This window comes from Nycticebus coucang, chromosome 8 (assembly GCF_027406575.1).
Source record: "Nycticebus coucang isolate mNycCou1 chromosome 8, mNycCou1.pri, whole genome shotgun sequence".
NCBI classification, from domain to species: domain Eukaryota; kingdom Metazoa; phylum Chordata; class Mammalia; order Primates; family Lorisidae; genus Nycticebus; species Nycticebus coucang.
In genome coordinates, this window is record NC_069787.1 from 123,384,791 (window position 1) to 123,408,234 (window position 23,444).

A 23,444-nucleotide genomic window follows, 5' to 3' on the forward strand; every position below is an offset into this window, starting at 1 on the left:
TGTGGTCTCAAGGCCACACGTGGCCCTCCAGGTCCCCAAGTGCAGTCCCTCAACCAAATCCAAACTTCACAGAACAAATCCTTCAGTCATAAGGCCACACTCAGGGATCCAGGAGACCATGTGACTGGAGGATACAGTTCATGGCTCTTCCATGACCACTAAACAGTTGTCCTTGACTCTTTGACAGTCAGACTCTATCATAACATCCTATTTTAGTTTCTTCCTAGCACATCTAATGATCTAAAGTGATTGTGTTCAGTTATTTATCTGCTTTTTGTCTATTTCCCCTCATAGTATGACATGTCCATATCAGCAGGGACCTTCAGCTGTTCTTTTTAATTCAGAACTATATTTCCAGAAGTAAAATTTTTTTAAATTGAAATAGGAGTAGAAATTGCCTGGGTAATTTTCTCTTTGCCAGCGTACAGAATAATAGATCACTAATTCACAAATAACTTAAAAGCATACTTTTTTTTTATAGAGATGGAATTTTACTTTGTACCCTCAGTAGAGTGCCACAGTGTCACACCTCAGGTGATTCTCTTGCCTCAGCCTCCCAAGTAGCTGGGACTACAGGTGCCTGCCACAACGCTCAGCTATTTTTTTGTTGCAGTTTGGCTGGGGCTGGGTTCGAACCCACAACTCTCAGTATATGGGGCCAGTGCCCTACTCACTGAGCCACAGGTGCCACCCTGAGCATACACTTTTAGTTTTAATTTTTGTATTAAAAAATACCATAGTGAGTGGAGACAGAATTAAGATTCTGAGTCAGAAGCAGACCAGCACATAATAGGTGTTCAGTAAAAGCTTGCTGACTGTGCAGTACATGGTTGCTTGACCTGATTACAAAGAAGTGAAATGCTGCCTTAACTAGCCTGAGGCTATCATTAGGATAGGAGAACACTGTATACTCATTTTAAGCAACATTCTAGTTAAATGACAAATTCTGGCTTGTGTTAAAAATTTACATTACACTGTGTCATGACTTACTGGATCATTTATCATATCAGTAGGACACTGTGAAACATCCTTCACTTGAATTCATCCAAAGAATACTATGGGGGGAATCTGCTTTCTTAATAGTGACCAGCTGCCCTTACTGAACATTTGTGTTTGATTTTCATCAGCTTGGATGTCTAACATCATGTCTAAAGTGCTGAGATGGCCAAATATGGGCTGCCCTGATTAGTGACCTCCATCTCCTCTTCAAAACAATCCCTCCCGGTTAGTTAAGCTAGATCCTGACAGGCCTGGCTCTCAGCCAATGAGCCAGTAGGACAGAGGGCTGATTGCCTTTGAACGCCACCTTTTCTCAGCAGAGGTCCATGGTAAGAATTCTGTTCCCTCTTGGTAGGGGGGATGGCACTGGCATCCCTGCCCCTTCTCTTTCCTCTTTCAGACAGTAATATGTTATTTATTCTCATCACTACTCATGAAGCCTTGTCTGAAGGCAAAGATGCAGAGTGCCAAAACTCGACAGAAGCTTGAGGTTTCCTTTTGCCTCCTAAGGAGAAGGTCTAAATAGAGGCATTTTATAAACAGCTGCACGTTCTTTTAGAGAGGAAATTGGAGGAACTGGCTGGCTAAAAGAAGATGAAAAATGGAGCTGTATGAAAGTCTTTTCTTCTGATAAATTATGGGTAAACCTGAAGGGGCAAGGAGACAGTGGTCCTTTCGTTATCTGCAAACTGAGCCCAGGACATACATATACTCAGAGTATGTGACTGAAGTAGATATTCTTTAACTCTAGGTTAAAAAACAACAACAGCAACATAAAATTAAAAAGTCTTGATAAGTTGCAAGGAGAGGTCATTCCTTTCCACTGGATTTGCCCTGGCTGGGTTGTGTGCATCAGCTTAACTGAGCAAGATTGTCTTTTGCAGGTTGTTAGAGATTTATTTCAGGAGTCTGTGTCAACAAAGAGTGCAAAATGAGTTCAAGTTGGATTCCGTAGATTGGGAGGAAGGAGAACATACATCATAATGAAGGAAATAGAGAAAGATTTCCTGAGGAGTCACAGCAGTTAAATTCTTTAGGTCATTATTATTATTATTTTTAATCTGAAAAGAGGAATGCGAGATGACATATACCTGCAAGGGAGTGGGGCTGTTCTGTTAGTTCCTGAGACTCAAAGCCAAAAGCTAGTTTTGGCCTAGTACCAGTTTCTGTCTATATTAAGACTAAAACATGTAAAGTCATGGAAATTTAGAGTTAGAGAGAGCTTTGGAAATCTTCCACTCAATTACTAGATGAGGAGACAGGTCTAGAAAAGTTTGTGTCCCAAAGTTAAAAAGTAAAGTGAATTTTACCGCCACTCTCCTCTCCTTTCCTCCCCTCCCCTCCTCTCTTCTCTCCCCTCTCCTGCCCTCCTTTTCTCTCTCTTCTCTTTATCTTGGAAATTCTATTTTTTAATAGAAAAATATTTTAAATTTTATTTATTTATTTATTGAGACAGAGTCTATGTCACCCTGGGTAGAATGCCCTGGCATCACAGCTCACAGCAACCTCAAATTCTTGGGCTTAAGGGATTCTCTTGCCTCAGCCTCCCAAGTAGCTGGGACTACAGGCACCTGCCATAACGCCTGCCTATTTTTTGTTGCAGTTGTCATTGTTGTTTAGCTGGCCCAGGCCGGGTTCAAACCCGTCATCCTTGGTGTATGTGGCTGGCACCATAACCACTACACCATGAGCTCAGAGCCTATCTTGGAAATTCTAAACCTAATTGAAACTATCTGCTCAGAATACACCTAAGAAAGGGATCATGTGCTGACCTAATGTCACAGCTGGAAACCATCTTTAATTGCAAAATGAAAAAAGAATTAGACAAAGCTCAGTAAAAGAACATATTTCTACTTTGACAGATTTTCTTTTCTTTTTTTTTTTTTTGCAGAGACAGAGTCTCACTTTATGGCCCTCGGTAGAGTGCCGTGGCCTCACACAGCTCACAGCAACCTCCAACTCCTGGGCTTAAGCGATTCTCCTGCCTCAGCCTCCTGAGTAGCTGGGACTACAGGCACCCACCATAGCGCCCGGCTATTTTTTTGTTGCAGTTTGGCGGGGGCTGGGTTTGAACCCGCCACCCTCGGTATATGGGGCCGGCTCCCTGCTCACTGAGCCACAGGCACCGCCCTACTTTGACAGATTTTCATGAATATTTGTTTCATGTATGAAGGTATTCCTTTATTTTCCAGAAGTTTCCAAATGAAGAGTGAAAAGAATTTTGGTATCCTTTGATGATAGTGGTTTAAATTGACTTTCATTTCTGTTCCTTGAAATTTCTTTTTCTCAAGCCTCAGCTACTCCACATGCAAAGACCAGGGCCACCTATTTGCATGCTGCCTCTGTGTACTCAAAAAGCAGCGGGGGAAAGCGAGAGTCCAGGCATGTAGATCCACCGGCTCTAGAGTACTTGGACACTGGCATCTTGATTTGCAAGTCATCAGGGAAATATTTCAAATTATTGTGAGTCAAATTATGTCATTGGCCTTCTAAAAACATGATGACTCCAGAAGTATCCCCTCAGGCTTAGAGCCACCATCCCTGACTCCAACTAAGAAAAATAAAAATTCCTTTTTCACTAACTCATACTCTTAAGAAAAGGGAAAAAATAATGAATCTCTACAATAAGGGAGCTTGTCTCCATTAATCATAATAGTGAACATTAGAAACTATCTTAATATTCAATAATAAAGTGGGAATTAAGTAAATCATGGCATGTAACCTGCATAAAATATTGTTTAAATGTCAAAGGAATAATTATGGAAACTGCAGTAATATGTAAATGGTTGTTCAGTAATTATGCACCGAGTATCTACTGTATTCCCGGATGCTTCCAGGCAATGGAAATAAAGGAGAACCTCAAATAGCTTGCAGGATAGTGGAGGGGTCAGCATGAATATGCATATCAGGAAGAAAAGGTGGTGAGGACAAAGGCCAGCAGGTGTGTTCTGGGAACTCTAAGCCAGTCAGTAAGACTGGGAGCTGAAGAGGTAGGCAGGAACCAGAGTGAAGTGGCTTTTGGATTTGCTCTGTATCTAAAGAGGTACCATTTTATGTTTGAACAGGCTATAATACACGACTAGCACATGCATATAGATATGTTTTCCTTAATTCATTGAATATATTAGGGAGATAGGTAGAAATCTAGCTTTCCAGGGAAAAAGGACAGGGCTGGGCCTCTAGGCCCCCATCTTACCTTAACCCCATCTCTAGTGATTGCTCACACCTGGGGAGGAGGGACCAATCTGTCAATCTACCAATCAGAACTTAATGTGCCAACTGCAAAAGGATGTAGAAGACTTTCTAGCCATCTTGAAGGTGACCTAGAATACCCTTAAGACTAATTTTCATGTCATTAGTTTAAATTTACATTGCAATTCATTTCCACCTCCCCCCATGGGCTTTCAGAGAGGCTCATGGGAGGTCCACATGTGCAGTAAGACTTTGGTTCCAAGGTGCCCTCTGAACTGCTTCTGTTCACAGCACTGTACAAACAACTCCGTAAGGTTTCATAACCTTGGTATATCGCCTCACAGCTGTGTTTGTGTGTTAACATGTGGTGGTGTCTTGTGAGTGGTTTTCATTATTGTTGTTGTATGTTTTTTGTGTGCCATGGCAAGAATGTCAGAGCTTGAATTAGAGCAATGAACAAACATTAGTACATTTCTGTTAAACTTGGCAAGAATGGAAGTGAAATCAGGGTCATTTTAATCCAAGTTTATAGGGATAATGCCATGAAGAAAATGGTAAAGTACAAATGGATTAAATATTTTTCTGAGGGGAGAGAAAGCACCACTGATGATGAGAGGTCAGGATGCCAGGAACAAGCAGAAGTGATAAAAAACATCGCAAAAATTCATCAAATTGTGCATCAGAATCATTGGCTGATTGTGAGAGGCTTAGCAGACCAAGTAAACATCAATAGAGAACCAGTTAGAAAAATTGTAACTGAAGATCTTTGCATGAGAAAGATGTGTGCAAAAATCATCCCAAAGGAGCTCACTGACTAACAAAAGCAAAGGAGAGTCAAAGTTTGCCAAGACCTTTCAGAGAGGCAAGATGATGTGATGCTTTAGGCCATGTGATCACTGGTGACGAAACATGGGTGTATGACCCTGAAACAAAGGATCAAAGTGCACAATGGAAGTCAGCCAATTCTCCATGATCAAAAAAGTTCCGTCAGTCCAAATCAAGAGTTAAAATGATATCACTAACCTTTTCTGATAATCAGAGGGATTATTCATTATGAATTTGCACCAACTGGATAAACAGTTAACTGAGTTTACCATTTGGAAGTGGTGAAAAGGCTGCATGAAAAAGTTAGACAAAAACGACCTGAACTTTTCACCTGCAACTCATGGCTCTTGCATCAAGAGCATATATCTGCTCACCTGGCACTATGAGGGAGTTTTTAGCCAGTCCAAATAACTGTGTTGGAATATCCTCCCTGCTCACCTGATCTGGCCCCCCGTGACTTTTTTCTTTATGTGAAGATAAAGGAACTATTGAAAGGAAGACATTTTGATGACATTCAGGACATCAAGGGTCATCAATGACAGATCTGGAGGCCATTCCAGAAAAAAAATTCCAAAATTGCTTTGAAAGGTGGACTAGGAGCTGGCATCAGGTGGTGCACAGTTTCCCAAAGGGAGTACTTGGAAGGTGACCTTAGTGATGTTCAGCAATGAGGTTTATAACACTTTTTCTAGGATGAATTGGTGAACTTAATTGTCAGACCCCCATATGTTCTGTAAAGATAAATGGAATATATGATCCCTACCTCTGAGAGGCTAACAACCTAGTGTCGGGATACTATCATCTAAGAAAATAGTGCGTAATGTAGTCTGATGAGCATTTCAAAGGAATTCTCTACACAGCACAAAAACAAATGCTTTGGCAGGAAGGGAGTGGAAAAATGATCCAGACAGTGTGACCAGAGGATAACTACCAATCAGGAAAATAAAACACATTATGAATTTCAACAGAAAATGTTGAATATAGGGAACTGGTTAATCATATTTTGGAAAATTGCTAAGGCACAATGGGAAGAGTGAGGTTTCAGGAGCAGTAACTTCAGGAAGCAACTGCACTGCCCACCCCCAGGTCTGACTAAACAAAGGGAAAGGATTGAAGTTAGCAGAGTTTAGAAGCTTGAAGAGGGGCTCGGACTTCAGGGAGGAAGGTGGGGGGAAACTGGTTCTGGGAGTGCCGAAAAAGCTGGAGGACACAAACAACTGCTTCCTTCCGTCGGGATGCAGGACGGAGGGTCCTTGCTGGGTGACGGCAACATCCTTTCAGGCCTTTAGGTCTCTCTTAGTGTCCCGCCATTGTCAGAAACCAGAAGGAATCCTTAAGGGGGCTGCAGAGTCCCAGCTGCAGCAGGGGCTTCGGAGCTTAATCTCCAGGACGGGAGTTTAAATCTTGTCAAGTGAGGAGGCAGGCGTAGAGGGAGGGCATTTCAGGCAGAAGGAAACCACATATGCAAAGACAGGATGCCATCCTGGTGCCTGGTGTTTGGAGGATAGTACTGAAATCACTTGGAGCTGAAACAAAATGAATTAGGACAGTATCAAGAAGTGCAATTGGGAAAAAAAAAGAAGTGCAGTTGGAATAATGAAAGCTCCCTTGTGTCCTGAAGGGCAAGGAATTCCATATTAAAGAGGAAAGCAGGATAATGCTTTTAAATGCCTTTTGATGTGTTTTTTCCTTTTTAGCAATTCAGGATTTTTGTCACCCTTACGGCCATTAAAAATAGACTGACTTTGAGGCTTATTGTCATATGGAAGGGGAGTATTTGACACAGCAGAGAACAAAGAGGTCTTTGCTTGGATTTTTGAATTTCAAAATAGTTTTTTTTAACTCCCTAGGGAAACAAAATAGCCAGAGGGTGAACCTTTTTGATTTGCAAAAGTATGGCTTTTTGAGACTGAGAAAGATTGACCCAACTCCAATAGCTTTATGGAAGCCATAGTTAGGCAGTCACAAAGTAGAAATATGTCGGATAGGACACAGGGCAAGTTCCTGTCTCACAACGACAACAGAAAAGCCTTCAGTAGCTGAGGAGGATTCAACTACAGGGCGGATTCCAGTGTTCCCGCTGTCTTCACTCATTCCACCCACCTCTGCGTCAAACCTGGGCAGGTGAAGGAATGTGTAAAGTTGTGAGAGCTTCCTGAGACATGTAGCAGGATGTCTTAGAACAAAAATGTTTATTCCTCAATTCCCCAGCGGCAGGCTGTCCAAACTGCCTGCTCCTCAGAGAGACCTTGCGTTGACATGGCGTCACATGGTCATCTAAAGATGGGCCAAGGATGTTTCTCCAAACCATATCATGTATAGTTTTCTGGTTTTTTAGCTTTACAAATTCGGTATATATGGGACTTGGTGGGCCCATATTGTTGCCTGTAACTGCAGTTCATTCATTTACTCTTAGATGCAATGTGTTGTGAGAATGTTCTATGACTTACTTAAGCCATTTCTGTTCTGGTCAATGGATTTTTGTGTTGTCTCTAGGTTTTTTTTGTTATGAACAGTGAGGCTATGAACATGGCATTCATTTTTCCTTAGGGTGTACATCGTGGATGTAATTGCTGAGTTATAGGCTATATATGATCGATTAACTTTATAAGCTAATGCTAAATAGCTTTCCAAACTAGCATACTGATTAGAATTCTCAGCAGTCTTTCAGAGTTTTTGTTGACTGCATCCTTCCTGTGACCAGCTATTGTTATACTTTTTAATTTTGTTAACCTAGTGGATGTAGAATGTCATTTCATTATCATCCCAATTTCCATTTTCTTCATTATTAAAAGGTTGGGTGTCTTTTCATATGTCTACTTAGCTTCAAGGACTCTTTTCTGGACAATTCTTTTGTATGTCCTTTGCCTTTTCTATCAAGTCTCTTACCTTTTGATATCCATTTGTAGATTTTTAGATATTCTGGATTCTAATCATTTGTTCCTTATCGTTGTTGCAATGATCTCCTCCTATCCTAACTTGTGGTTTGTTTTCCCTTTCTTAATCATGTCTTTTGAAGAACAAATGTTCTTAATTTTATGTAGCCAAATTTATCAGCCTTTTCTTTAACTTGATGTAACTTTTTTTTTTTTTTTTGAGACAGAGCCTCAATCTATCGCCCTGGGTAGAGTGCTGTGGCATCACAGCTCACAGCAACCCCCAACTCCTGGGCTCAAGCAATTCTCCTGCCTCTGCCTCCCAAGTAGCTGAGACTACAGCGCCTGCCACAACGCCCAGCTATTTTTTGGTTGCAGCCATCGTTGTTGTTTGGCCGGCTGGGGCTGGATTCGAACCCGCCAGCTCAGGTATATGTGGCTGGTGCCTTAGTCACTTGAGCCACAGGCGCCGAGCCTTATGTAACTTATTTAAGACATTCTTCTCTGCGGTCATAAAACTTTGTTTGAAAAGTTTAAAATTTTACCCTTCACTTTTACATTCTCAATCTGTATGCAAGCAATATTTCAGGATGGTGTGAGGTAGGGACCCAATTTTACTATATCCATATGGATAACCAATCATGCTATTTATTGAATAATCTGCACGTATTTGTCCATTTATCAATGTTCCACAGCCATCTTAGATTTTTAACAAGTCTTGAAATTTGATACGAAACCCTCCTCCCCTCATTCTTTAAAAATGGTTTGGCTATTCTTTGCTCTTTACTTCTTTATATGCATTTTGGAATCGGCTTGTCAATTTTGAAGAAATATCCTATTTGAATTTTTACTGGAATTGTATTGAATCCATTCAGTCTCAACCCACTTCATTTTCACTGAAGTCACATGGACTCCACTGAAATTGATCTTAGTAAAGTCACCAAAAATCCCCATATTGTAGAATCTAGTGGCTTTTTCTTTAACCTATTAATAGCGTGCAGCACAGATAAGAGTGCTTTCCCTTTTCCTTGACTCACTTTATGCTCTGGGCTGGGGAAACATCACACTGTTTTGATTTCCTTCTTAATCCACTGAACTCTTCTTAGTTTTTATAGCTGGCTCTACCTTACCTCTGAGAGTTGGAGTGCCAACTTCTCTGTATCCATTCTCCTTAGTTCTTTTCATACACACACACAAAGGTGCCAAAAAATGTATATACATTTTAAGAAAGGAAAACACTATATGAAAATTGTAATACTCAATATATGCCAATAACAACAGATGAATACAAATCACATTTGACTTTTACAGTTACAATCAAAGTCTACACAGAATATAATATATAATACATAGGGAACATGACTTATAATGTGTATACATTTTAGGGGACCCCCAGTGTGCAAAGGGACCTGAGCTTCAGACTCTTATATCCAATTGCATGCCTGATATTTCCAGTTGGTCTTCAAAAAGGCATTGCAGACAATGTATATAAAAAAGAACTCTGTGTGCTATCCTAAATATTTTCTTCCGGTCTAAGTAAATAACTCTATCATATACCTAGTTGCTAAATCCCCTCAAGACCAAGATTCAAATCAGTTTGCATTCTTCCCTTTCACTATACTCTACATCTAATCCATTAGGAAGTTTGTAGGTGCTACCTCCAAAATATATTTTGAGTCTGTATACTTTACTTCACCCCTCTGCCATCCTCCTGGCCTAAGCCACCACCCTCTCTTGCTTGCTTTGACTAACTTTGATAGCCTCCCAATTGGTATCTTGGCTTCTGTCTTCTTGTCTCATCATAACTCACTTTCCATGAGGTAAACAGAGTAACCTAAGAATGAGGATAAAATATTTGCTGCCTCTGCTTAAAATTTTCCAAAGGCTTCTTAGAATGATATCTAAACTCCACACCATGAGTACAAAGCCCTACTAAGCTGACCTCTTGGGTCCTTCTCACCAGCTCCATCCCTTTGGGCCTCCTCTTCATTCCTCATGTGTGCCAAGCCCTTTTCCACTGCAAGGCCTGGCATGTGCTGCTCCTGACGCCCTCGATTCATTACATGACTTTTACCTCCTTGTCCTGCCATCAGCTCAAATATCCTCAGAGTGGCTTTTCCTGACCTCCCGGTCATGACACTCACCGCAAAAAGTTTGGAATTATTTTGTATGCTTATTGGTTTACATACTTATTTCTAACTGGAATTAAGTCCTTTGAGGGCTGGCCTTATCTGCCTTGTTCATCATCCAGTATCCATAACAACACTTGGCATGTAATAAGTACTCAATACGTATTCACTGAATGGCTAAAACCTTCTCCCAGAGGTCGAGTGTGCTGTGAGAAGAAAAAAGACAGGCAAATGAGGCTTGTAGATTACCTTGCTTTTTTTTTTCATAAAACACTATGCAAAAATGGTCATGCAAATTAGCTTGGTACAGAAAGGAGCAAAGAAAAGGAAAGCAACTGATATGTTAGAATACGAATGTGAATGGTATTTCTTTCCTTCTATTACTATTGTTTTACTATGTGTGCAATAAATCAAATTAGCAGAGAAAATTAACTTTGAGTTTATAAATTCTCATAATGAAATGGGCCAAAGCGGGCTTGTGAAAACCATTTATATTTATGAATTTGGAAAAAGAAATAAAACTACCAATGAAAGCTCATCCCGGTGTTGTTCTTCACCTTGTCTGACAGTTCATGTCCAAAACACTAAACTTACACATTTGTTTTAGAATCCTAAATAACTCCATCTCCACTACCATCATCATGTACTTCTTTAATTTAGTAAGTATTTTGTGTCCCATACACATATATTTTAGAGAAGAGATGTAAACAATCCTCAATATTTATATTATTTTTCTTTCAGCTTTAATAATAATTTTAGCAATATTGCAGATGGATGTATAAGTGAAAATACATCATGGCTAATACAACATTCTGCTTAACAAACAGAATATCCTATTACTAGAATAATCAGTAAATGAAAATAAAATGTGCCCATGCAATGGACTGAATGTTTATGTCCCATAAAAATTCTTATGTTGAAATCCTAATCCAAAGAGGATGATTCGTGGAGGCGGGCCTGTGAGATGAGCCCCCATGAATGGATTTGGGCCCTTAGAAGAAGAGAGAGCTAGCCATCCTCTTTCCAGCCCGTGAGGATATAAGATGGCAGCAGAGTACAGTCCAGAAGGGGGCCCTCACCAGAACCCACCGTGCTGGCCCTCTGACTGCAGGCTTCCAGCCGCCACAGCCGTGAGAAATAAATGTTTGTTCTTCATAAACCACCCAGCTTATGGTGCTTTGTTGTAGCAGCCCAAACCGACAGCTTGTATCTTTTTTAAATATAGGTATTTATTTATATATGTTTTAAATAAACATGATTACTAGACAAAAGTTATGTCTCCTTTAAGACATACTTTTTTTTTTTGAGACAGAGTCTCACTTGGTCACAGCAACCTCAAACTCTTGGGCTCAAGTGATCCTTTTGCCTCAGCCTCCCAAGTAGCTGGGACCACAGGCTCCTGCCACACACCTGGCTATTTTTTAGAGACACCGTCTCACTCTGGCTCAGGCTGGTCTCGAAACTGTGAGCTCAGGCAATCCACCGGCCTTGGCCTCCCAAGTGCTGGGCTTTCAGACATACTTCTTCATTTAGCATAAATATCTATGTTGATCAAGTTTTATTCAGCACAATTATTTTTTATTTTAGCATTTAAAAAATTTTTATTTACCTGCTCAGCACCTGTAGCTCAAGAGGCTAGGGCGCCAGCCACATACACCAGAGCTGGCGGGTTCGAATCCAGCCTGGGCCCGCCAAACAACAATGATGGCTGCAACCAAAAAAATAGCCAGGTGTTGTGGCGGGTGCCTGTAGTCCCAGCTACTTGGGAGGTGGAGGCAGGAGAATCACTTGAGCTCAGGAGTTAGAGGTTGCTGTGAGCTGTGATGCCACGGCATTCTACCCAGGGTGACAGCTTGAGGCTTGGTCTCAAAAAATAAATTTTATTTACCTAATAAATCCATACATAATGTTTGCTATGTGCCTGGCACTGTAACTGCCTTAAAATATGAACCCATTTTATTCAATTCTCATCTAAACCTTATGACATAGGTACTATTATTATGCCCATTTTACAGATGAAGAAACTGATGCACAGAGATGTTAAATAGCATTCTCAAACCTCACACAGCTAGTAGTAGAAGCCAAAGCTGTGGTTCGAATCCAGGCAGTTTTTGCTGCTGGGTATTCACTATAACTGGATGTTGTATTGTTTAAAATCTAGTTAAGTAAATGAAAATACGTTTTCTTATCCAACTGGGATAATTTTGTCTGTGCGTGTTATTTTGAGTAGTTACTTGTTTTGAAATACCATGAGAAGACCGAATACACACCACAAGCAGACGGGGAGGTACCATTTAGTACACACCATACTCTGGAAGATATCATTAATACTCCTGTGATTGGGGTCACTAGGGACCATTTGGCAACTTGCGCTGTGCACAGCTCCAGAGACCAGCACCCACATAGACTCAACGTGGCTGTCACCCTTAGAGTTGTTTAGGGTCTAAACATCTTGTTATCTTGCCAGTGACCTAAAGATTATTGGCTAACTCAGAGCACAACTTTCAACTGGGAGATTCTTCTCTCTATACATAGCTCATTTTTAATTATACCTCCATCAAAATTTATTACTCAGAGAGTATATTAAAATGCCACTCAGTATACTCCATAGTTGTCATATCCCATTCCATTTTCAGCACACTAGGAAGAAAAATGCTTTAATGTTTAAATGTCTCCATATATGGTGCACTACCCAGCTTTTTTTCCCATGTGAAATGTTATGGTTTTAAATGCCTTTCTGAGTACTTTTAGAGAAGGCAACAAATCTAAGCCAACGTTACATGAAATGCCAAATTCATTCCTTGGTCCACTTGCCTTTAGATAGTTTTGAGAACACCCTGTTCAATTCTCAATTAAGTTGACTGGCAATCAGCTGATTTGGAATTCTTGTCCTACTGAGCTTAACCCCAAAAGGTAGGTGCAGTTATTCCCAGAAGAGGCAGAGCTAGAGGAGCCCTGGGTACATGGGATCTGAGTGGCCCTCTGGCCTAATTTATCTTCAGACAGATGAAGAGTCTGCAGAGAGTAGATAGAGTTGTCTGTACACACACCGTGTGTTGGTGGCAGAAACAATACTGAACTGAAGGTTCCAAACTCTGATTTTTTGTTTTGCTGTTACATCTTGTACCTCTGTTGACAACACAGTCTTTATCTTGTGTGAACACTCTATTTTATTTATTTATTTATTTTTCCAGACAGAGTCTCACTCAGTCACCCTGGGTAGAGTTCTGTGGCATCACAGCTCACAAACCTCAAACTCTTGGGCTCAAGTGATTCTCTTGCCTCAGCCTCTCAAGTAGCTGGGACTACAGGCACCTGCCATAACACCTGGCTATTTTTAGCTCTTGCTCAGGCTGGTCTTGAACTCCTGAACTCTTCCCAGAGTGTTGGGATTACAAGTGTGAGCCACCACGCCAGCCTGTGTGGACCCTTTAAACTACTCTGTCCTAACTTTGCCCTTACTGGGCCCATCAGTAGAATTCTGGGAGCATTGACTACATCTTCAGACAGGGAAAACGACTTCTAGTTCTTCTAGCTCAGAAGTCTGGGCTTCACCACTTATGGTGTGAATTAATCCATTGGTTAATTAACTTCCATGGGCTTTCTCAAACATGAAATGAGAGTATTGGACAAGTGGCCTGCCAGGTACTTTCTAGCTCCTGTATTTCAGGTTTCTGCAACCTCCTTGTGACTTCCACTTACATTTGTAACATATAATCATCCTTTTAGGTCTCCATGAAATGAGATAGTGTTTGTTAGTGGCTTAGTTAATTTTGCTACCTCATTTTCCACACGTTGCTTTCAGGGCCTAGGACTCTAACTCTCTAATGTTGTTCCCTTCTTACAAATTACCAATAAATTTGTGGTGACCTGTCATCCCGTTCTACTCTTTTTTGTTTTTGTTTTTGGTTTCCTCATGTCTTATGACAAAGACTCTAGGCTTTAGGATAAGAAGCTGTGAGCTTCACTCTCTACTGCTATTATATATACGTATATATAATGTGGGGTCTCTGGATTTCAGTTTCCCATCTATAAAGTGAAAGATGGGCGGCACCTGTGGCTCAGTGAGTAGGGCGCTGGCCCCATATACTGAGAGTGGCGGGTTCGAACCCAGCCCCAGCCAAACTGCAACAAAAAAATAGCCAGGCATTGTGGGGGCACCTGTAGTCCCAGCTACTCAGGAGGCTGAGGCAAGAGAACCTCCTAAGCCCAAGAGCTGGAGGCTGCTGTGAGCTGTGACGCCACAGCACTCTACTAAGGGTAATAAAGTGAGACTCTGTCTCTAAAAAAAATAAAAATAAAAAATAAAGTGAAAGATAATAATATTAACACACAATTCTTCAGAGGGAGATGTAAAGGACCATCTGAGAGAATGGTGGTAAAATGGCTCGGGGAATTGCAAACTGCATATGTTGCTAAAATATTTCAATCTAGAAGCTGAAGGACAGCAAGGTAAGGATGGCGTTGGATGAGAATGGGCCCTCCCTGCTGCCAAGTCCCCCTAGCTCTGATTTGGCCCAGGGTTACATGGACTGACTTTTCTCCAACATCAAACAACTATGGTGGCCTGTCATTACTTTAAGACATTTTTTTCCTCATCATTTTCTCATTTTTTCTCTTATAAATCTTTCCAACATATATGTATGGCAATTAAAAAGTTTTAGTTGCAAATTGTAGAAAACCCGAATCAAGCTAGTTTAAGCAATATTGGAGAGCTAATGGTTTATATTACTAAATAGTCCAGAGATAGATCTTCAGGTAAAGTTTGACCCAGCAGCTCAATGATGACCGCTGGGGCCTGGCTTCCCTCCGTTTTTCTCTTCTGCCCTTCCTAGTATTTGCTTTGTTTTAAGGCCGGTCATGTTATGATGCTAACACAACTGAATGCCAACTCTTCGACATTCTTGTCTATCAAGAAAGAACACGTGACTTTTTCCCAGCTAAAACCTTGATGTTCACTTTGACTGGATGAGCTTAGGTTACATGTCCCCTGTGAATAACTCTCTGGCCTCAGGAGATAATGCATCGACTAGTTTGACTTAAGTCACACCCGCCATTCCTGGGACTGGAGGTAGATTCAACTGGATCCCTAGTTTCTGGGCTGATAAGGAAATGAATGGGGAGAAATAGATGCTGAGGAGGCTCTTAACAAAAGACCACTGTAACAGTTTAGAAAAAGGTGCTCTCCTTATATGCAAAGCTGCAGTGGCCAAATGCTTCAAGACTTTTTCATTTGAAAACTAGATAAACAAGTTTAAATCAAATTCAGTGTGTCTAATGAGATACAAATTGACTTTCATCACTAGACATAAAGAACAATTATTAATCTTTGGATTTTGTGATTTTTATAAAGCATTAGATTTTATACTTCAGTGCTCTCATGAGGGAAGTTTTTTGTTGCTGTTGTTTATGCATTTTAGTCATTCACAATATTCTCTAAATTGAAACAGCAAATGTATTTTTCTTCCTTCTAGTGTAAAATCGAATAAGCAACAGCACATTGCAGGAAGTCAGTCTAGCCACAGCAAATCTGTACTTGTTTTTGTGAGAGAGGAAAGGAAGAATGAGTATTTGCCCCGTGGTATCAATTTCCTGTTTAATGTTCTCCAAGAGGCATTTGGAAAATGCCCAGCAACACAGATGTACGTAAATGCCATACATAACCTGTTTTCGTGAGTTGGAAGAGGAGTCTATAAAATTATGACAAGGCTGGTTTACCCTCACCTCCTGGGAGTTGGTGAGTCACTCTATCTTTAACTTAATGAATTGGAGGATGGATTATGCCAGAGTTTGGCATTGGAAAGATAAGAGGCATAGGAATGGCATGGCATTTGGCTTCTTAGAACATGTTCTTATTCATTTAAGGCTACTGTTTGCCCCAAAGTCTCCATGTTCCTGCTGGAGGTTTCCTTAGATTGCCTGTAAGAAAAGTGCATATGCAAAAACAGCTTTCTAGCTCAAACAAACAAACCACTACCACCACCACCCCCAACAGAAACCCATCTGTAAGATTTGCAGACACAAATTTGTTTTTAAACCACAGGAAAATGTGTGCACATATCACAAAGTATCTCTTAGGTGTGGGCAGATGTGTTCTCGGTTCTGCAGTCATATCACCCCTGACGACTCCCACGCTATTTCTGGACATCTTAATCAAAAGGTCATGGTTTGGTTGGAGAACCAAAATTCTATTTTTGTTGCAGCAACTAACCTGTGAGGTTACTGCAGATTTTAAGACCTTAGCACACAAAAGAAGATTCAGATATGAAGAGTCTGTTCTCTCAATTACACTTTTGAGCTACTTCCTCACGTAATACAGGAGGAGAAAAAATAGTTATGCTCTATTAAGCACCTACTATGTATAAGAAAGGCCTTTCTCTATCCCACTGTTAATCCTTACAACACTCCCACTACTTGTTCCAGATCCCCTCATCTTATAGGTGAGGAAATCAAGACTTAGAGAAGGTAACAGCCCAAGGTCATCCTATTAGCTGGTGGAGCCTGCGTTTAAACCCAGGTCTGTCTGGTCCTATAGGCCATGATATTTTTTTGAATTTAAAAATTGTCAATCTGGGATTCATAAATGCACATCAGAATATCCTCCAGAGCCTAAAATTAAATGCAAATCTGTTAAGTATGTGTATATATGCATTTTTCTGGGAAGTCTAAAACTTTTATCAGAACTATCAGCTATATTTCCAGGGCCTATCACAGTCTTGAGTATACTAGGCACATGATAAACATTTGTTCAATGGATAACATGGGTCCATGACATACAAAAGGTTAAGAACCACTGCTTTTACTCTACATTTCTAGATTGCTGTAGTTTATCCCATTATCTATACTACAGTTTAACACATTCGAATCTCCAGTACAAGTGGCTTTGTCTTGGATACATACATTCGTTCTCTTTTTAAAAAAGATTAAAAGTGGAGAATGTAGTTGGTAAGCCATTTAGAAGTATTTGATATTTGTCTGAAAAGATTAAACTTTCGTAGTCACTATTGTCTGAGGATGAATTTTTTCTTAAACAGAGCACACCAGGCAAAGAACTGGAACTATTTAGACGAGCCCTACAGAATAGAAATATAATGTGAACTACAAATGCAACCCACATGTGTAATTTTAAACTTTCGAGCACCCGTATTTTAAAAAGTAAAAAGAAATAGGTCAAACTAATTTTAGCGATGCATTTTAACACAGCATATCCAAAATATTATCATTTCTACCTGTAAGCATACCACAAAGATTACTGAATCATTTGACATTCTTTTTTTCATACTAAGTCTTGGAAATCCAGTGTGTACTTTACACTCAATTCAGAGTCCCTTTCTCATGGTTGGTGGCTACATTGGCTCATGGCTGTCATATTGGACAATAAGGAGACTCAAGTGCTTGAAAAAGGTGGGAAGGTCGATGAAGCTTGCAAGAAAGAAGGGAGAAAACGCATCAGGTTTTCCATTGAAGAGACACTTCGATGATCCAAGATACAGTGACGTTAGATCAGGCTGCCGCTTCATGCTGCCAAAATGACAGCTTTCTAGTTGCTTATTAAGATGGGCTTGAGAAAACAGCCCAACAGTCAGCATTTCAGCTTAATTCTTTTCCTATTCCAGCAGTTCTCTTTTCTTGGCAGCAGCCCAGCAGATCCATGGAGGCACATATGCAAGGGAAGATGTGATGAGGGTGACTGAAGTTACACCCAGTGATTATAATGATTTTGTTTTTCCACCACACCTAGAGCTAAGGATCTATGAATTTTACATGCACATCTTAGGCAATCTCTGGCCCCCTGGGGGAGAAAGGCAAAGTAGAAGTCCTGGGGTTGCATTCCTTCATTTTACAGATAACAAGGAAGGCAGCTGCAGAGAGCCTGAGGGCGCAGACTGCAAGCAGGGACCACGCCTTAAAAGAGCCCAGGAGATTTTGTTCTGCACCCTGCCCAGATTTACTCACACTTCTTTCAAGTGCTTTTTGAGGCCCTGTCGAGGCTTTTCTACAGTCTTGTCCTGCTCGGGCCTGACTTTCAGCACAGGTAAAACACCTTCTGCCGCTAAGCAGAGCAGTTTTATGGTGTAGAAACATGAAGATATAAAGCAACTTCAGAACTACATTTCTTCTTCTAAATGTTTCAGTTACTCAATGTGGATAAGTCTTCCTCCATAAGATACTTAGAGTCTGGTTAGCCTGAGCACCACCCTACAGTTCACCACAACTGAGCAATTATCTGAATCCAGATGACATGGTTTCATTTTATCCCTGGTGACTTAAATGAAAACCATTTGTTTCGGACCTAAGGGGAGATATTTTAAGCTGTAAAAGACAAAAAACAAAAACAAACAAAAAAACCCACATGAAGAAAACAGAGACACTATTTATTGGGGAACCTGCTGTTGCAGGAAGATGAAGCCCAATGGAGAGAAAGAGCTCCCAAACACCATATTTATAAGAGGAAGGGCTTTATTCACCCACCGGGAGCTTAGGGTATAAAAGAATTCCAAATGGCTGCACTCCCTGACTGGCTTGGTCTTCCCTTTTCATCTGCATTCAAAAAGTTCCAACCCATAGGAACCTTTTTCACTGGCCAGTTTGAATAAAGCGGGAGATGCTGTTCCAGCCCCCACAGAACTATAAGATTTCACGGAAGTGGAAATTTCCAAGTTCCAGGAAGTTAAGTCTACAAATTCCCAAGAGCTAAGTCACCATGGAGAGGACCCCGCAGGTGTATCCTTATGGTCTCCTTGAGAAGAGCTATTCTTCTAGACCTCACCCTTCTCGGGTATCCTCTCTCACTGCCATTTTCACAACCTCACAGTACTCAAATACATTATGAAACATCAATAAGAGAAATTCAGATTGTCAGGAAAATAGAGAGAGTAGGAAGAAATCCTACACGTAGACGGAAGTATTTGATTGGTGAAGTTCAGGATGGTTGAGAAAAAATCTCTCCACCCTCACTGTTACTAACGACTACTTTTACTGGTGCCATCACTGTCACTAGCATCACTACTCCCATCATTGCTACCAGCACAATGGTACTTTTGTACTTGGCAAGTCAGTGGATTCAACCAACTGCTGATGGAAAAATAAATATAATTTTTTACTCAAAGTAATAACAATACAAATAAAAAAATCACAGTGTAACGACTGTTCATATAGCATTGACATTGTATCAGATATTATAAGTAATCTAGAGAGGATTTTTAGTGTTTGGGAGAATGTATGCGGATTATATGCAAACACTATCATTTTACATAAGAGACTTGAGGCTCAGTGCTGCAGCACCCATAGTACAGTGGTTACAGCGCCAGCCACATACACCAAGGGTGGCGGGTTTAAACTTGGCCTGGGCCTGCTAAACAACAATAACCACAATAAAAAATAGCCAAGTGTTGTGGTGGGCACCTGTAGTCCCAGCTACCTGGAAGGCTGAGGCAAGAGAATCTCTTAAGACTAAAAGTTTGAGGTTGCTGTGTGCTGTGAAGCCATGGCACTCTACGGAGGGTGACATAGTGAGACTCAGTCTCAAAAAAACAAAACAAAAAAAGAGACTTGAACATCCTAGATTTTGGTGTTAGTGGGGACTCTGAAACCAATGCCTGGAGGATACCAAGAGACAACTGTATCACCATCATCACCACTACCATCACCACCATTACCACCATCACCATCATCACCATCATCACCACCATCACTACCATCATCACCACCACCATCACCACCATCACCACCACCATCATTACCACCATCACCATCACCACCATCACCACCATCATCAACATCATCACCACCATCACCATCATCACCATCATCACCATCACTACCATCATCACCACCATCACCACCATCACCATCATCACCACCATCACCATCACCACCATCACCATCATCACCATCACCACCATCACCATCATCACCACCATCACCATCACGACCATCACCATCATCACCATCACCACCATCATCACCATCACCACTATCATCAACATCATCACCACCATCACCATCACCACCATCATCACCATCACCACCATCATCACCATCATCACCACCATCACCATCATCACCACCATCACCATCATCACCATCACCATCACCACCATCACCATCATCACCACCATCACCATCATCGCCACCATCACCACCATCACCATCACCACCATCACCATCATCACCATCATCACCACCATCAACATGCTTCTCCTTCCATTACTCTCCTTTCCCAGTGGTTGGGAGAAGGACCTGGGAAAATAATGTTTTACAGGGAGTTTCTGCTACACTTAAGGCTGTATCTTCCCAGCAGGATACGGGTTCATGGAGTGGTGTGAATTGGAAAGTGCGGCGTTTGTAAACCAATCTACAATCCAAATAATTTCTTGCTGTTCCATAATGATGTAAAGTTACTTGCCGAGCTACTAGCAAAATAAAAAAGTCTAAGAAAGCAATTAACTTGCAGGGTGAAAATATAAGGCAGAGATGACGGCAGCTGAAACCCCGTGGGGAATAATGAGATAGGAATTCTTAGGACTTAATTCATAAGGGAGAGAGTCAGAATGTGGAGGAGTGGATGGTAGGCAGTGACTCATGTTCCCTGCACAGGGTACAAATTCACAATAATGAGGCTGATCCTACAGGCATATGTGTAAACCAGTCTTAGAACTGCAATCACTAGTCGTGGAAGATCATTGACTATTCTGGTTAATTTCTAAGATTGCTTTTGTAGTACACAAAAGCCCCGCTCACAGCCAGTTTATAGCAGAGGCAGCTGAGGGGGCTGGTTTGTCAATCCGTGTGATGTGGAGCAAGTTTCCTAATTCTCTGAACCTCAGTGTCTCCATCTGCAAAATGGACATCTGATGCAGTATACATTAGAAAATGCATAATTCATTACAGAGGATTTTCAATAGTTAATAGGAATGAGGATGGTAATGTGGACTTTGTTTACTAATTGAATGCTTGCCTTACCTCTATTAATCCCCTCTGCATCCCTAGGAAATAAGGACTGTTATTATCTCCATTTTACAAATGAGGAAACTAAGACTTAACAATGTTAAGGTCACACGGTTTGCAGGAAGATTTTTTTCTGCTGTACAACTAGATTTCTTTATCGTGCACACTGTGTAATTTGCAATAGTTTTAAAGGTCAATGGAAGATGAAAATTATCCAAACCCAAAATATAAATACACACAGAAAAACTCACCAATCTGGGCCATTTCAAAGGCAATGCAGTTTTATTACTTTCAAGGACATACAGTGACAAGACCATCAAGTGTTAGCAGTCCAGGCCCAGATTTAGTAAACAGATAAAAATGATTAGCTTATCTAAGAAGTTCTGGTCTTGCCTACACTTTGATTAGAGAGTTTTATAAATAAAAGAAACCTCAAGTGTTGTTGTTGTTGGTTTTTTTGCAGTTTTTTCGGCCGAGGCTGGGTTTGAACCCACCACCTCCAGCACATGGGGCTGGCGCCTTAGCCCTTTGAGCCACAGGCACCGCCCACCTCAAGTGTTAGGAAACAAATTATTTTCTTTGGTAAACAAATGCTTCTTTTCAAATGTTATTTATACTACTCATTCACTTACTAAGCCTTTTTTTTACAGATAGCATAAAAGTGCACTTCAACTCAATCCCTGCACAAATGATAAAAAAATTAGAGATTAAAAAATGCCCCAATTAAAAAGTTTTATTGTAAACATTAAATTTCCTAATCAGCTTAATGTTTGTGTCTTTTAATTCTTTGGAATATAATGTTCTGAATAAATGTAAATTTCTAAAGTTTTTTTTTTTTTTGAGACAGAGTCTCACTATGTTGCCCTCAGTAGTGTGCACAGCAACCTCCAACTTTGGGCTTAAGCAATTCTCTTCCTTCAGCCTCCCAAATAGCTGGGACTACAGATACCCGCCACAATGCCCAGGTATTTTTTTTATTGCAGTTGTCATTGTTGTTTTTTAGCTGGCTGGGACTGGGTTCGAACCCACCACCCTCAGTGTACATGGCTGGCACCGTAACCACTGTACTATGGCCACTGAGCCTAAAGTATTTTTTAATACTTACAGTTATCCAATCTTCACAAAAATATTTATTCTGGTATTCAACACGAACAACACAGTATCAGCTATGTCCTTTGTTACTTTAAAGAGTTTTGAGAAATGCAATCTTTACTCAAATGAAATATATGTGTCTTTTTTTTTTTGGAGGCAGAGTCTAACTCTGTCACCCCAGGTAGAGTGTTGTGGCATCATCGCTCACAGCAACCTCAAACTCTTGGGCTCAAGTGATCCTCCGGCCTCAGCTTCCCCAGTAGCTGGGACTACAGGCATTCACCCCAGTGCCCATCTAGTTTTTCTATTTGTAGCAGAGACAGGGTCTCCCTCTTGCTCAGGCTTGATCTAGAATTTCTGAGCTCAAGCAATCCACCTGCCTCAGCCTCCCAGAGTGCTAGAATTACAGGCATGAGCCACTGCACCCAGCCTTTTGTGTCATTTTTGAGTACTTTTTATAATAAAAAATGGAAAAATGAAGAAAGTGTTTAGACAGCACTGGTGCTAAGTGCATCCTCAGTCATGGACCTATGACTTCCATTAACTTTGGTGTATCAGACATGGCCCGTTTTGGATGCAGAATGTTTTAGCTATTGCTGTAAATACATGGAAAATATTTTACTATAACGTGGTCCCCTTAAAAGTTAATGAATTATTACAAAAAGAATATTGGGATTTATTAAATATGGTGGTCCCGAACCATGCCAAATATTTTGTGGTTTTGTGGGAATACAGCAAAGGTAGTTATTGGTACAGAAATAATTGAGGGTCTTAGTAAGTCCCAGCTGTTGAACACATGATCATTTCTTGGGAGGACAAATAACAATATTTTTCCATTCCTACAGTACATTCTGCTCTTGATATACCTGCATAACTACAGTGAACACTTGGTGGGAGGTACACACAGAGAAAGGAGACTGACCGAGACTAAATGACTAAAGTGCTTTTTTTGTTGCCTAAATGAAACTTCATTTGGTTGACAGATATCCGTCTAGAGCTAGACTTTCCATGTCATACAAACACTGCATGAATAATTTAATTCCATTTTGATGGGATGTCTTTCTTTATAAAAGCTAACCAAACATCTGTAATAAATTTTTTATTAGGTGGTATTTGGTTTTGATTGCATATTTGTAGCTAAATTTGATTTTTAACACACAAGTTTTAAGCACCTGCTTTATGCCCAGCATTATCACCTGCACCAGCAAAGGAAAAGCATTGGCACTGCCCTTCAAGAACTTGAAGTCTGAGTGACAGATGAAATATATGTATTCAGAATCATAAATATGTTGAGTTAGGAGGGATCTTGGGAATAAAGTCCAACTGAGATTCACCAGAAACAAGTGAAGTAACTAGACAGCTTGGGCATCATGTCACATCA

At 40.6% G+C, this 23,444-nt stretch overlaps 1 pseudogene; it reads right to left on the minus strand.

The window, feature by feature from the left end:
- The window catches only part of LOC128592270 (activating signal cointegrator 1-like), a 78,066-nt pseudogene that overhangs the window by 24,501 nt on the left and 30,121 nt on the right, over positions 1–23,444 (minus strand).